The sequence below is a fragment of the Myripristis murdjan genome, chromosome 22, assembly GCF_902150065.1.
Source record: "Myripristis murdjan chromosome 22, fMyrMur1.1, whole genome shotgun sequence".
Lineage (NCBI taxonomy): Eukaryota > Metazoa > Chordata > Actinopteri > Holocentriformes > Holocentridae > Myripristis > Myripristis murdjan.
Window position 1 is genome coordinate 22,824,821 of NC_044001.1, and position 12,184 is coordinate 22,837,004.

Consider the following 12,184-nt stretch of genomic DNA (forward strand, 5'->3'; position numbering starts at 1 on the left):
TACTGGGGGCTCAGCTGGTTTGCTTGGACCTAATTATGGTCAAGACCAGACCAAAGAGAAAAATCAGCTGGTGGGACAACAAAATTGGTTGGCTATTTTTAGGCAGTCCACTACTTCCTCTGGGTTGAGATGAAAGTCTTTTGAGAGAGGACAGAACAGTTTCTTTCATGCTGGCTTCATGGGCTTTGTCAGTGGTTGTCTTTGCTGTGACAGGGGTATGCAAAGCCAGCGCTGCTTTGTTTACCTTGCCAGTGTCTGCACACAATGACATTGGCTTATCATCCCAGCTCCTTCACATCACAGTCTATCATTACTGTAGCTGCTCCACACAGAGTTGAATTGAGGGCAACTGGACTTGTTTGTAGATTTTCAAAGATGTTTCACTTCTCCAAGAAGCTCCTTCACTTCTGAGAGACTGATTTGGAGTCCCACTCATTTAACGTCGGGATGTTATCCAGGTCGTTGGACATTGGTCGTTTGTTGTCCAACGACCTGGATTACGTCCCCACACCTGGAACTCCCCACCACTGAAGAAGCTTCTTGGATGAGAAGTGAAACGTCTTTGTGAATGTACAAACAAGTCCAGTTGCCCTCAATTCAACTCTGTGGATAACCATGACCTGGATTGCTGAGAACCTCCACAGACATACTGCAAATTATCAAAATTTGTGCACGGTTTCTCTTTTGTCCACATTTATGTGACCTTGGCTGTGCTGACTGAGCGAGCATAGTGAGCCTTTTAGTCTGTGTCCAGTGGGGCTGCTGGGTTCAAAGAGACTCTCACCCATAACAAGGGGTCAAGGGTCAAGACTAAGGTCATAAGGTCATGGCCGCAGACACACACCTGTTCACAGGGGGCCTCTTATGGTAGAACAGATGACTCCCAGATGTTTCTATGAGGATACTGTGACAGGAACTGGAATTTGATCCAACCTACAGATCACAAACCTCCCAGACATGCTCCACCATACATGGGCAGTTGCAGTACTTTTGAGCGATGCAAAAATCTTGATTTACATTGTTCTGAATGGACGCCATTCTCGCGCATTAAACAGCCCGTGATAGGCAGAGGACTGTTTCTTGGATTCGTTCACTGATCAGGAACTCCGACAAAAAGTCTCCCATGAAAAGATTGGCACTGATTGAGCGAGTTCCTTTTTTAGTGGCGGGAAAAGAGATGGTGATAAATTGTAATGTCTGCCGCACAGCTGAAGCCGCTCTGTGGAGAGAGGCCCCATGTTACCAATATAATAGCAACTGGAATATATAAACCTTGCTTTTGAATTGATGCATCTGGAAAAAGACTGATGGCAATATTGAGAGGAAAGGCGGGGGGGAGCATTACTCTGTCTTTTTTGTGTTAGCCTCCCTCTCTGTCTGTATCCTTTCTTTCACAGAACACACACCTTTATGTATTAGTGGACAAAAATGGAGGTATGAGTAGTGCTGTTCCTGAACAAAAGTATGACTGTATCTTCCTCATGTGGGCCTCAGTACTTTGAGTCATCTTTATAAAGGTTAAAGATTCCAGCTGCCTTGGCATTATTTGGGCATTACCAGATTTCACTGTGGATTAAAATCTAGCACTGTGAGGTTGAAGTTATTCAGACTTATTATTCAAAGCTCAGCAATGATGGCCCCGGTGATCAGAGATCAAGGCACTGCATCATTGGTTAAGATGATGAAGCTGTCATGAGTCAGTCAGCCGAAAGCTACACCATTGTCCAAACATGACAGCATTTAGCTGGCACACGTCCAGGCAGACAGCAAGAGGTATTGTGGGAGCAGGCAGTTGGGTGACCTCTGACCCTGCCCAGTCTGGCTGTGGAACAAAAGAGCCATTCAGATGCCCAGCACTTTGCACAACATCCAAAAAAGCAATCAGCCAGTGCAAGGGACTGGTAATCTTGTTCAAACACTTGTTTCCTCTTGGTTAAGGTTGGTGAAAGGAGGTGGGTGGTCATTCCGTCAGTGATAGATGAGTAGAGTGAGAGTAGGAATACACCCTAAGAGTAGAAAATGAGCACTCTTAAGGAACTGTTGTAAAAAATGCCAAAGTGAAAAATTGCCACCATAGTCTCGCATGACAGGATCATGGTGACTAGAATAAGATTTATGCTTTATGGCTATACTCTCATTAGGCAACTATTCTGTAGAGGCTTTATAAAGATGGATAGTATAGTGCGCGCCACTATAACGATAATTTATAGCTAACATATAATTAGGTCATGTGTAAAAATGTGTCCCCTTGTTTATGCTGTGTCAAGAATCCAGTCTTTGTGCTGAGCGCCTTGGCCACGATTCCTGCTCCAGCGCGAGCCAACTGCAGTATTTTCCTCATTGGCAATTTATTTATGTGCAGGCACAAAAGTTAATGGTTGTGTGTGCGAAACGCTGTCACCAAGAATTCCTTACTTTAACAAAACAAAGTTAAATAGAGAGCCGCCTGGTCGAAAGAAACCCTCAATAATACATTTAGAAACAACACGTCGTAAAACATGACTGTCACGATTAAGCTCTGGCAGTTGCTAGTGTGAGGGAGACTCTTGCCACTTCTTCCCTTTTTTTTATTTTCAGTGCAGCTTCAATGACAACCCTGGGAATCCTCAATCGCTGATTTCTGCAGTTTTCAAGAACCTCCTCCCCTCCTTCTCACCTTATCAAGTTTAACTACTCCTGCCTCGAGAGGACTGAAGGAGAGAAGAGTCCCAGGATGGTTTATGGGCTCTGAAGAGACCACCCTGGACGACCCAGCTTCTCTTCTCCAATATTCCATACACCTTTTGTCCAACTCCCCAGAAGGTGCCAAGTTCCTTTTTACCGGCCTCCTTGACTAAATTTAGCTCTTGTTAGCAGGGGCTGTGATCGCTCCTCCACTTTGGCAGCATATTTTCTTTTGTGAAGGATGGCTGCATGGTGTTCTCAATGGACTCTTTCATCCGCTACCTCACTTGGTACAGGACGGCTTAGACAGCAGCTCAGTAAACTTCTCCCAGCTGACTGACAAGTGACTGGCAGGTTGTCAGGACCTCTGCGTCATTTCCCCGCACACAGACCTCTGGGAGAAGAAAGCGACCTACTGAAGTGGCAGGCTGCTCCAGCGTACTTTGCAGCTTGTTTGTCAGACATGACATTTGCCGTCCAGCGCGATTAACTGCGGGTAAACTCCATCCCCACTTACGGTTGCGAGAGGCAGTGGCGCAGAATTACCGAGAGGGCAACACAAGTTCACCATAGCAAAGTCTGTAGAGGACACCATCTGTGGTCGTCTCCCTGGAACACAGAGTGACAATGTGGAGTTGGAGATGAGGGTGTCTACCCTCTCATTTTCTTTTTTGCTGTAAAATGCATGCTGTTATAAAGACAAGTCAAAACAAACACACGCCCAAAAAAAGCGCATGGAGAACAGATGGAATTATAGATGAGATGGGCTCTAATGTTTTCTTTTTTTTTTTGTCAAGATGTTTCTTGCAGGCCTGCCTGGTACATTACATTTGCGTCAATTAGCCGATGTAATATGTCCAGCTTGTGATGGATGGGTACAAGGGTAGCTGAAGTGCACTTAGCTACATAGAAGCATGAGCTTTGGTAATTCCTTAGGGTTCCTTTCCTTGTTCTGAGTGGGGACATACTTCCCTGGAGAGGGTTGCAACGAACCCACTCTGCTGCGATGCTGTGAAGGAGGGGGAAGAGGCGGTTGTGGGACTGGACATCATGGAGATAATTTGGCCCGATCTGAGAGCCTGGCTAATGGATGTGTCCCCAGAGCTCGCTCAGGAATGCACCCAGGCATTATCGCCAGCAAGTTGGTGTCATCTGTCTTCTGTCCCTGGAGAAAGATGACAAATGGCACTAAGACTCCCCCTTTCTCCACTCTTAGACATATCATTGGCTCTATTGTGTGTGTGTGTGTGTGTGTGTGTGTGTGTGTGTGTGTGTGTGTGTTGACAGAGGTATTTGTGCTTGTCTGGGCTCTGGTCAGCCTTTAGGGTGGTATGTGGCAGTGTTATGATTCTGTATAAAGATGTACAAATAAAGATGTACAATAAAGATGTACATCAAGCAGGATTTTTTTAAAAAACAAAAATTTCTTTGTTATTTTTTACTGATATTATGATACAGTAACTGACTTATGACTTGGTGAAGGACACATTGGCGTGGCAACAGGGAAATAGCAAAAATAAAAGTTAAAAATAAACAAACAAATTCACTCTGGACACCAACTCCTAAATGCAAATGTACATGTTCCTCCACCTGATGGTGTCTGATCCATTCATAGCCCCAAAATATTTGCAACTCCAGCGTATTGATAATTTGAGGACAAGGAGACAACAAAATGATAGGGAGCATGCCACCATAACTCCCACTTGCTTGAATGTTAGCCTACTCTGTCACTATCTTATTGTGGAAATGTGATCTGTAGCTCATTTTATCTGCATTGCTAAATCCAATTGGCTGGTATTGATCAGAAACCATGACCAGACATCCAGTCACCATGCCCAACCTCTGAGGCAGACAGCTGGTCTAGGACCAGATAAGATCACTGTATGAAATCAATTCACATTTGACCCATGGGTCTTCAAAGCACTGGGGCTACAGAGCTGAGAGTTCAGGGCATCCTGGTATGTCAAAGGGTTATACTGATGAGCCAGCTTTGGGTTCAAAGGTTGTCATTGATGTCTTAAGATATAGAGATTCCTGCATTTCTGATGAATGAGGAAACTCTTTGAGTCAAAGATGAAATGGCACTGCTGATGCAAAGCTGATTGTGTTTGAATACATTATTAGCTCAGTTTACCCTTAACCTTGGCAACATGATGACATTTCTAGCTGAAGTTGAGCAGAGCTGCAGTTTAAATATATCTTAAGGGTTGTTGTTTATTTGACTTTGCTAATTTTCTTGCGGGGAGTCTTGTGTGCAGGACGATGCACTGGGATACTTGAGTGTCTGACACTTTAGACTGCCCAGTCATTCATGTTATCACAGTAAGGGAGTGGAGCTCCAAAGCGCAGGGCCCCAGCACCCGGAACCCCCCGTCCTCCCCACCCCACCCCAACCAATGGTGTGAACTTGACAAGACCAACAGAGCTTTTTACAATCAAGAAATCCTGTGAGTCTCACCTTCTTCTTTATGGAGGCAGTGATTGGACCCTAGGGGGTTACCTTTTTCCTGCTTGTTGTCACGGTAATTCCTAATGGAGAAAATGAGCCTGTGTGTGTGTGTGTGTGTGTGTGTGTGTGTGTGTACGTACTTGCATGGGCGTGAATACATTTGCAATGAGGAGACGGGACAGGAAAAGGGGTTTCCTTTGGGCGTTGTGTGTGATACTACCCCCCCACCCTTTCAAATCCCAATTCACAGCCATTCTTTTCCGCTTGGATAGGGAGTGCATTCTGTGGAGTGGGGATTGCGGAGTTGAGGGGGGGTTAGGTGGAAGCGCAGGTTGCCGGGGGTCATTTCCTTTCGTCTTTGCCCTTTCTCTTGGCATCACACACTCACGGAAACACACACACACACACACACACACATACACACACACATACTGTATAGACATACACATAAATATATATACATATATATATATACACACAGACACTTACTTACTGACATACACATGTATACTGTCATATGGTGGAGCTGGAATCCAGAGAGGGAGGAGGGTGAGTTAGCTAGAGAGAGAAAAAGAGAGAGAGGGAGGGAGGGAGGGAGTAGGGACAATGTCAACAGCTCAGCTCCCAGCACAGTCAGCTGAAATCCAGAGCTCGGCTCAGTAGCTCAGAGAAAGGAAGCAGCAACAACGCAGGGAAACGGCATCAAACTCAGCAATGCCGCAGAGTTTTACCACGAAACACAAACTCCCAACGAGCGAACAAGCGAAATAAACTCCCCAGGAGAATACAGGAATGCTGTAAACAATTCTCAGAGCTTTACTTTTGCTGAAAGGCACTTTGGGGTGTTTTTTTTGCAACTGACCGTGACGCGGCACAGGGACAATCCATCTCCTAGGGCAGCTTGTCTGAAGTGGGTAAGTAGGAGATATTTGATCTTGTTACTGATACCCGTAGCCCTCCCTGGTCATTGGGAGTAGTCGCAGCACCGTAGTGTTGCTCACCTGGTAGGAGATTGCGCACACAGCAGGCCACAGATGTTTGTGTGGACTCAGTTTGTCGATGCTCTGCATCCTGCTGCTCAGTCCGGTCAGGAATCATAACTACTCAGGCCAATAAAATAAACATTAGTCAGTGTTGGTAGAAAACTGAGCAGGGAAGGAGCTGGTGGGCAAACCCCACTATGATGGTAATGTTTCCACATTTTTGTCATGTTGTGATTGGAGGAAAGGGCATATGGCTTGTCCTTTTAAGACTTTTACAGTATTTTGTTTTACTACGGTGGCTTTTATAGGTCATAAACAGTAGCAGAAGCTGGGTTGTGAAACGTGCGGCGTTGAAGTTTTGCTCTTCCTCCACTGGTGCTGACAGCACGCCTTCCCTTGCCTCATGTGTGGCAGTGCGTTATGCGAGTAAAGCTATTGGCATTTTGGCTGTAGCTTCAGATTCAGTTTCAGCTGAGGTTTTTCGTAGTTTCATTTGCTCTGAAAATACGGCGTGAAATGTGTTTGAGAACAAGTGTTGACAGGATGGATCAGAATCGGTGAGAGCTGGAGGGCTGAGTTTAAAGAGATTGATGTCCATGTTTTGTTTTAAAAAGAAGAAAAAGAAGTCTTGCGGTGTCTGGAACCCACATGAAGATCAGGGAAATGTTTGGAATTTCAAGAATTGAGGGAGGATGGGACAGTGTCATATGTAATGGGTACAGGCCTATTTTTGGTCCAAGACGTGGGCTGATCAGACATGTTCATCAATCACACAGTCAACCCTTTGGTGTAAGTAATGGCCTGGCATCCAGACATTCCATGTACTGTACATCCCCTCCCAGCAACCGCTCAACCCAATATGGATCATTTGTATTATCTGTCCTATAACTGGTGCAGACTTCCATTTACCTCTAAATGCAGCCTGGTCTCTCTCTAGAGATGTTGGTATCATTTTTTCAAAGATTTTTATAGACTATCCTTCCCGGTGCCACATTTCCCTTAAGGGAGGCCAATACTCTAAGGCAGCTCAAACCAACATAAACACCCTGTCGTAATCTCCCAAGGTTACTCATTTAAAGAAGTAGTGAAGCCTCGTAGTGCCTCTTTCCCCCTGTGGAAACTCCACCGAAGCTGGATGAGAGCACTTCATCTTAGCCATAAATCCTTCTAGCTCATTGAAAGCACAGTGATGAAAGTCCATGCACCAGACCTCCAAATTTCCACCTGTGAAATCAGTTAGGGATGCCTACTTGAGGTTGTCCCAAGCCAGATGGTTTATGGACGGAAAACATTCCAAAAGGATGCCTCAATGTTTGCGAACATTTTACTAGAGGCGGGGCTTCCAAATAGCTGAGTGATAATTGGTGATAATGGCAATCCGAAAGACACAAGGCAACCATTGTTGTGTGACAATTGATAATAATCCACTCCTATCAATGGCTTTGATGGTTGGTGATCCAGAGGCAAAACAATTTTATGCAGTCATGAGGGCATGTGTGCTCTTTGATGTTGTCTTTGTGCATTGTGAACAAGATAGTATCCATTTCCACCACATTAAAGGCTTACGCTTTAGTCTGCTGGAAATCCTCACACACTCACGTGAGGTGGAGTTTGGGGGCAAGCTGAGTGACATTGCTAAAAGATTCAGTGTGTTGGGCGCGCATTAACAAAAGATAAGGACTCGCATACAAATACACATACACACCCCCCTGCTGTGGACAGCGCTCTCAGAGCTTTTCATATTTTATCGTCCATTACGGATGCATGCACTACTCTCAGGATTAGAGGGAGTGCAAGAGAGAGTTAGCGAGCGATGAACTGCTTTTTATTGCTTTAGCCCTGCTGCAGATTGGCAGCTCAACAGCCTTCTCATTAAGAAAGGGAGAGAGGGAAACAGAGGCAAGGTCTGTAGCGTTGTTTAGATAAAGCTGCTTAAATTCAAGCATCTGATCTCCGTGTATGGGATTATGACCATATTGTATTTACAGTCCACTGGTTACAGTCTCTGTGGGGCAAAACTCTGCACAGTCAGTAGGGAGGACACTCCTGAAAATTACTGCTGTTCCTCTCTTGCTTCGATAGGAAGTCCCAGCACTGATTGTGCATCAAAAGGCGCCCATTGTATTTGTGCCACTGACACACTTTCAGGGGCTTATGATGTGTAAGCATATCTCCTCTGTGCAGTGCTTCAATTCAGCGTACAGCAGTACTGCAGGCTATTTTAGAAAATGCTGGTCACTCCAGAGGGCTGCCCCTATCTGTGCTGCTATAACTGTCCCAGATGAGCATTCCAGACATTACCCACAAGCCCTCTGTCCTCTACGCTGCAGCTGTTGACCTTTGACCAGCCAAGACATGGCACACCTGAACAATGCACAATATAAAGTGCCTCAATCCTGCGCCAACTTGACACCAGTGGACATCAGCGAAGGCTTTCAGAAGTGTTGCGTGAAAGGTGAACAGCCAGGAACATGTTAGGAACCTGTGAGGTTGAGGGCGAGCTGACAGGCATCTGCCGAAAATTGCCTAGGTAACCAGTGGAGGTTGTTGTTGGCTGCAGCTGGTATGGAAAAATTAGTAATTGGCGAATAGCTCTGGGCGAATATTTTTGTTACATTTTAAAGTTCAGAGGTTGTCCCTTTCACCAACCCGGAAAAGCTGGATATTCTCAATGTTTTGTGTAATTGTGATGACGGCACTGGTGGAAATGACTTATTCCCTCAAAACAGAGATGAGACTCTGGGGTGTTTGAGGAACGTCAAGTCTCTGGGAAGTCCGCTGTCCTTTCCCTCTTGAGAGTCATGATAACCAGCTTTGCAGTTGTACTCATGCCAAAAGTGTATCATTTTTTTCCTCTCTGCACATATAATAACATGTCTTTAGTTAGACTCGGGGCTCGTGACTCCAGCGCGTTCCTCCCCTATGAAATAAGAAAACGATTTGACACGGCAGGGTAGTGCTTTGGGGTCGGACCGAAAGGGATGCCAAGTATTGGGTTTCATGCGAGTCCTGTTAATATGTGGGAATGCTGGGGCCCATGGAATGTGGCGCGGCTGACTTTCTTCTTATTCCCAGTATTAATAGCATAGATATCCCAGTGATCCGGTCTATTTGGTGAGTGGAGATGTGAGAGTCAGCCAGTGAAGAAGTGGGTCAACAATGAGACCTCAGTACGTAAGATGTTGTCTCCCCCTTGAAACGACCTCCCTCCTGGCCAACATTAACATCTGCATGGTAAGAGTCACACACAGCAACATGTGGATGACCTTCTAAATACAACTACTACTCTATGGCAAGTCTGAGCAAGGTGGAACAGTCAGCATTTACGAATAAAAAAAAAAAAAAATCAAGTGTTTCCAAAAAGAGCTTCTTGTCCTGTCAGGCATCCAAAAATTTGGGGCCTACAAACTTGAGCACACCAGCAGTTAACTTGAATCGAGTCATCCACTCTAGCATGGTTTCCTATTTCAGCTATTGTTCATCCAACTCGTGTCTGCGGTTAGTGGCTTCTATGAAGGAGTTTAACATGTTTATAATAATTTGCTTCAAATCACAATTGTGCAGGGCAGCGTCCTGGGGCCCCTACACTTCTTCATGGAGCCGTTGTATTTGTTTTGATCAAAGGGAGTCGCCATGTTAAAATGCCAAAGCAAAAGCACAGATTTGTAACAAAACCCCTGGCACCTCATGTGGTCTGTGCTATTATGAATGTTCCTCCAATCAGGAAATGGCTTCTTTTTTTATGAATCAAACTAAATGAAATGGCTATTAATGACATCCCTGGAGGATTGGAAACCCTTCCCTCCCTTTTTCCAGTGGTTTAGTGGAAGTATTTCCTCTTTATGGGTGAGGTGGGTTAGTATGCCTCATGGCCCCATTTAAACCAACATTGCTTATATGTTTGTTTTGAATGAGCCTAGCAGCCAATAAGGCCTTTGAGAATTCTCAAATACTGGCTGTGAAGGAGACTGAGAGTTTTAAGAGTTTGTCATGTGATATTGAAAGGTTGCCATGTGTGGATGTTGGAGTGATGGCTTCTCCATTTTTTTTTCTAACAAAATGGACTCATCCTGACTAATGAAAATGTTTACAACATAGTGCAGTATGAACAGCCACCCTGGAATGAACTATTTTTATTGGCCATCTCCTAAGTGAGAGAATTAACATGTGATACTTGTCAGACAGTGAAAATCATTCAACAAACATTTGCTTTTTTGCCTGAGGGCAGACCTGTGAGCTCATTGTGAAACCTCAGCAAACCTTGGAGTGTCTTCATATAATTACATTGCCCCCGTGTTGGCTCCCTGCCAGGAGCCAATTGTAGGCAAATAAAATGAAAAATAGCTCACTCTCCAAATGTGATTGCATTTGCTTTTGGATCAGTCTGGAAGTGTTTAAGCAATAGTATTAACCACAAGCTATTAAAGTAATTAATAATAATTTGGTTGTGGTCAATTTAAATTGAAGTATTTTGCGTCATTCATTTCTCCCTTATGTTATGGTTAATACTTGCCCTACAGTGTGACTGTCTATTGTAACAGCCTCAACCCCACCTTCATATTATTGTGTTGTTATTGGTAGTGCTTGTACACTGTTACTTGAGGCTTGAGGCACCTTTGAAGTCTGCTTGAAGTCCATTGTCATGTTGTTTCAGAAATATCCATTTCACTCTAAGGTTTCCTGAGAAATGCTTGGCCTCTGACTGTGAGGACACTGCCCCAGACTTTGACCTGGCGACACGGATGTCGTCTTGAAGGCTGGCTTTGAATTCAATAGCTGAATAGACTTTTCAGCTGTATAAAAAAAAAAAAAATCAACCTCATCCTCGCAGCTTCACTAATCTGATGTCAGGGCAGAGAGGAAGTGATTGAGGGAGAAAGTTAGCAAAATAATGAGGGAGGTTGGGAGGAATGGATGGATAGAACAGGGGTGAAGGGAAGGGCGGGTTACTGATCTTCAGATCCTGGCCTCACCCTGACAGATGCACGTAGGCGCGCAGTAGTGCTCATGCACCCCTTATCAGCAATTGTCCCAAATCCTCAGGGAGTGTATGTGAATCGAGGCTAAGCACCATAAGTGCAACTTAGGTTTTACTGTCATGACCATGAAGTTGATCAGGAATCAGGTTTCATTCAAATGTGTGTTACTGACATCTCATGAGCAAGCAGTCGGTTTGCATTTTCTCGCAGTCGGGAAGAATAATGAAAAGAAAACTAATTTTGTTTCCGAAATGACTCTCTTCCTGTTCTTGCCTGTTTCGTTTGTTTGCTGTGCCAATCAAAGAGGCCAAGAATACTCTAGACCATGCTGTCACTGCTAAAAATAACCGTCCCGCTGCCGATCAGATGAAAACCAACTCTAAAGTAAGGGAAGAAATTTACCGTTGCGCAGGCTGACAAAAAGCATCCAGCCTTGCACTATCCACAAACCCCATTGGGCCCCATCAGAATTGTCCAGCCCAAATCCTCTAGCCCATTGTCCAGGTTCACATGAGAAAGCCACTCTGTATACAAACTTGCATGAAAGCGCTGGCCTTCCAACATGAAATCCCTGGCAGAATGTCCGCTTTCAGAATGAGCACAGGAATGCATCGCATGCAAATGTAGCGTGAAATAATAGCAGCTCCTCCACTGTGAGCTATGGTCATTTGTCAGTTGAAGCTGTAACTCGCTGAGCCTTGCACTGAAATAGAGGGGTGATGTCACACCTCAGGAATGTAGGCTAAGTCACAAGTGCGAGTGTCTGTACGCGTGTTCATGTATGTTGAACTCAGTGATTTGTGTGTGTGTGTGTGTGTGTGTGTGTGTTTCAAACATACATTTGTTATGTTTACATTAGAATGAACGTAACTGGATCTTGGTCTATTTTTCTCCCTGTTTATGCAATTTAGCGTGCAACGACTCCAAACAGGGTCGTGCGTACTTCACCGAGTGATGGTAGCCTCTCTGTCATTGACCTAAACTGGATTGTCAGAGATGGCTCGCGCTCGCTTGAAAGTTGGATCACATCAATTATCCCATCATTTCATAACATTTCTTCAAACTGATCTTATAAGAAATTGGCCACCCATGGTGCTAAACCCCTTTTT

General features: G+C 44.7%; 1 protein-coding gene across 3 annotated transcripts in view; it reads left to right on the top strand.

Moving 5' to 3' along the window:
* The window catches only part of daam2 (dishevelled associated activator of morphogenesis 2), a 95,328-nt gene that overhangs the window by 16,325 nt on the left and 66,819 nt on the right, over positions 1-12,184 (top strand). The window contains exon 1 of one of the 3 annotated variants that reach the window (XM_030082118.1): positions 5,782-6,027. The exons of the other annotated variants lie outside the window; for them this stretch is intronic. The gene's annotated coding sequence lies outside the window, so the exon portion shown is untranslated. Of the gene's footprint in view, positions 1-5,781; positions 6,028-12,184 lie in introns of those variants that run through there. 3 annotated transcript variants of the gene reach the window in all.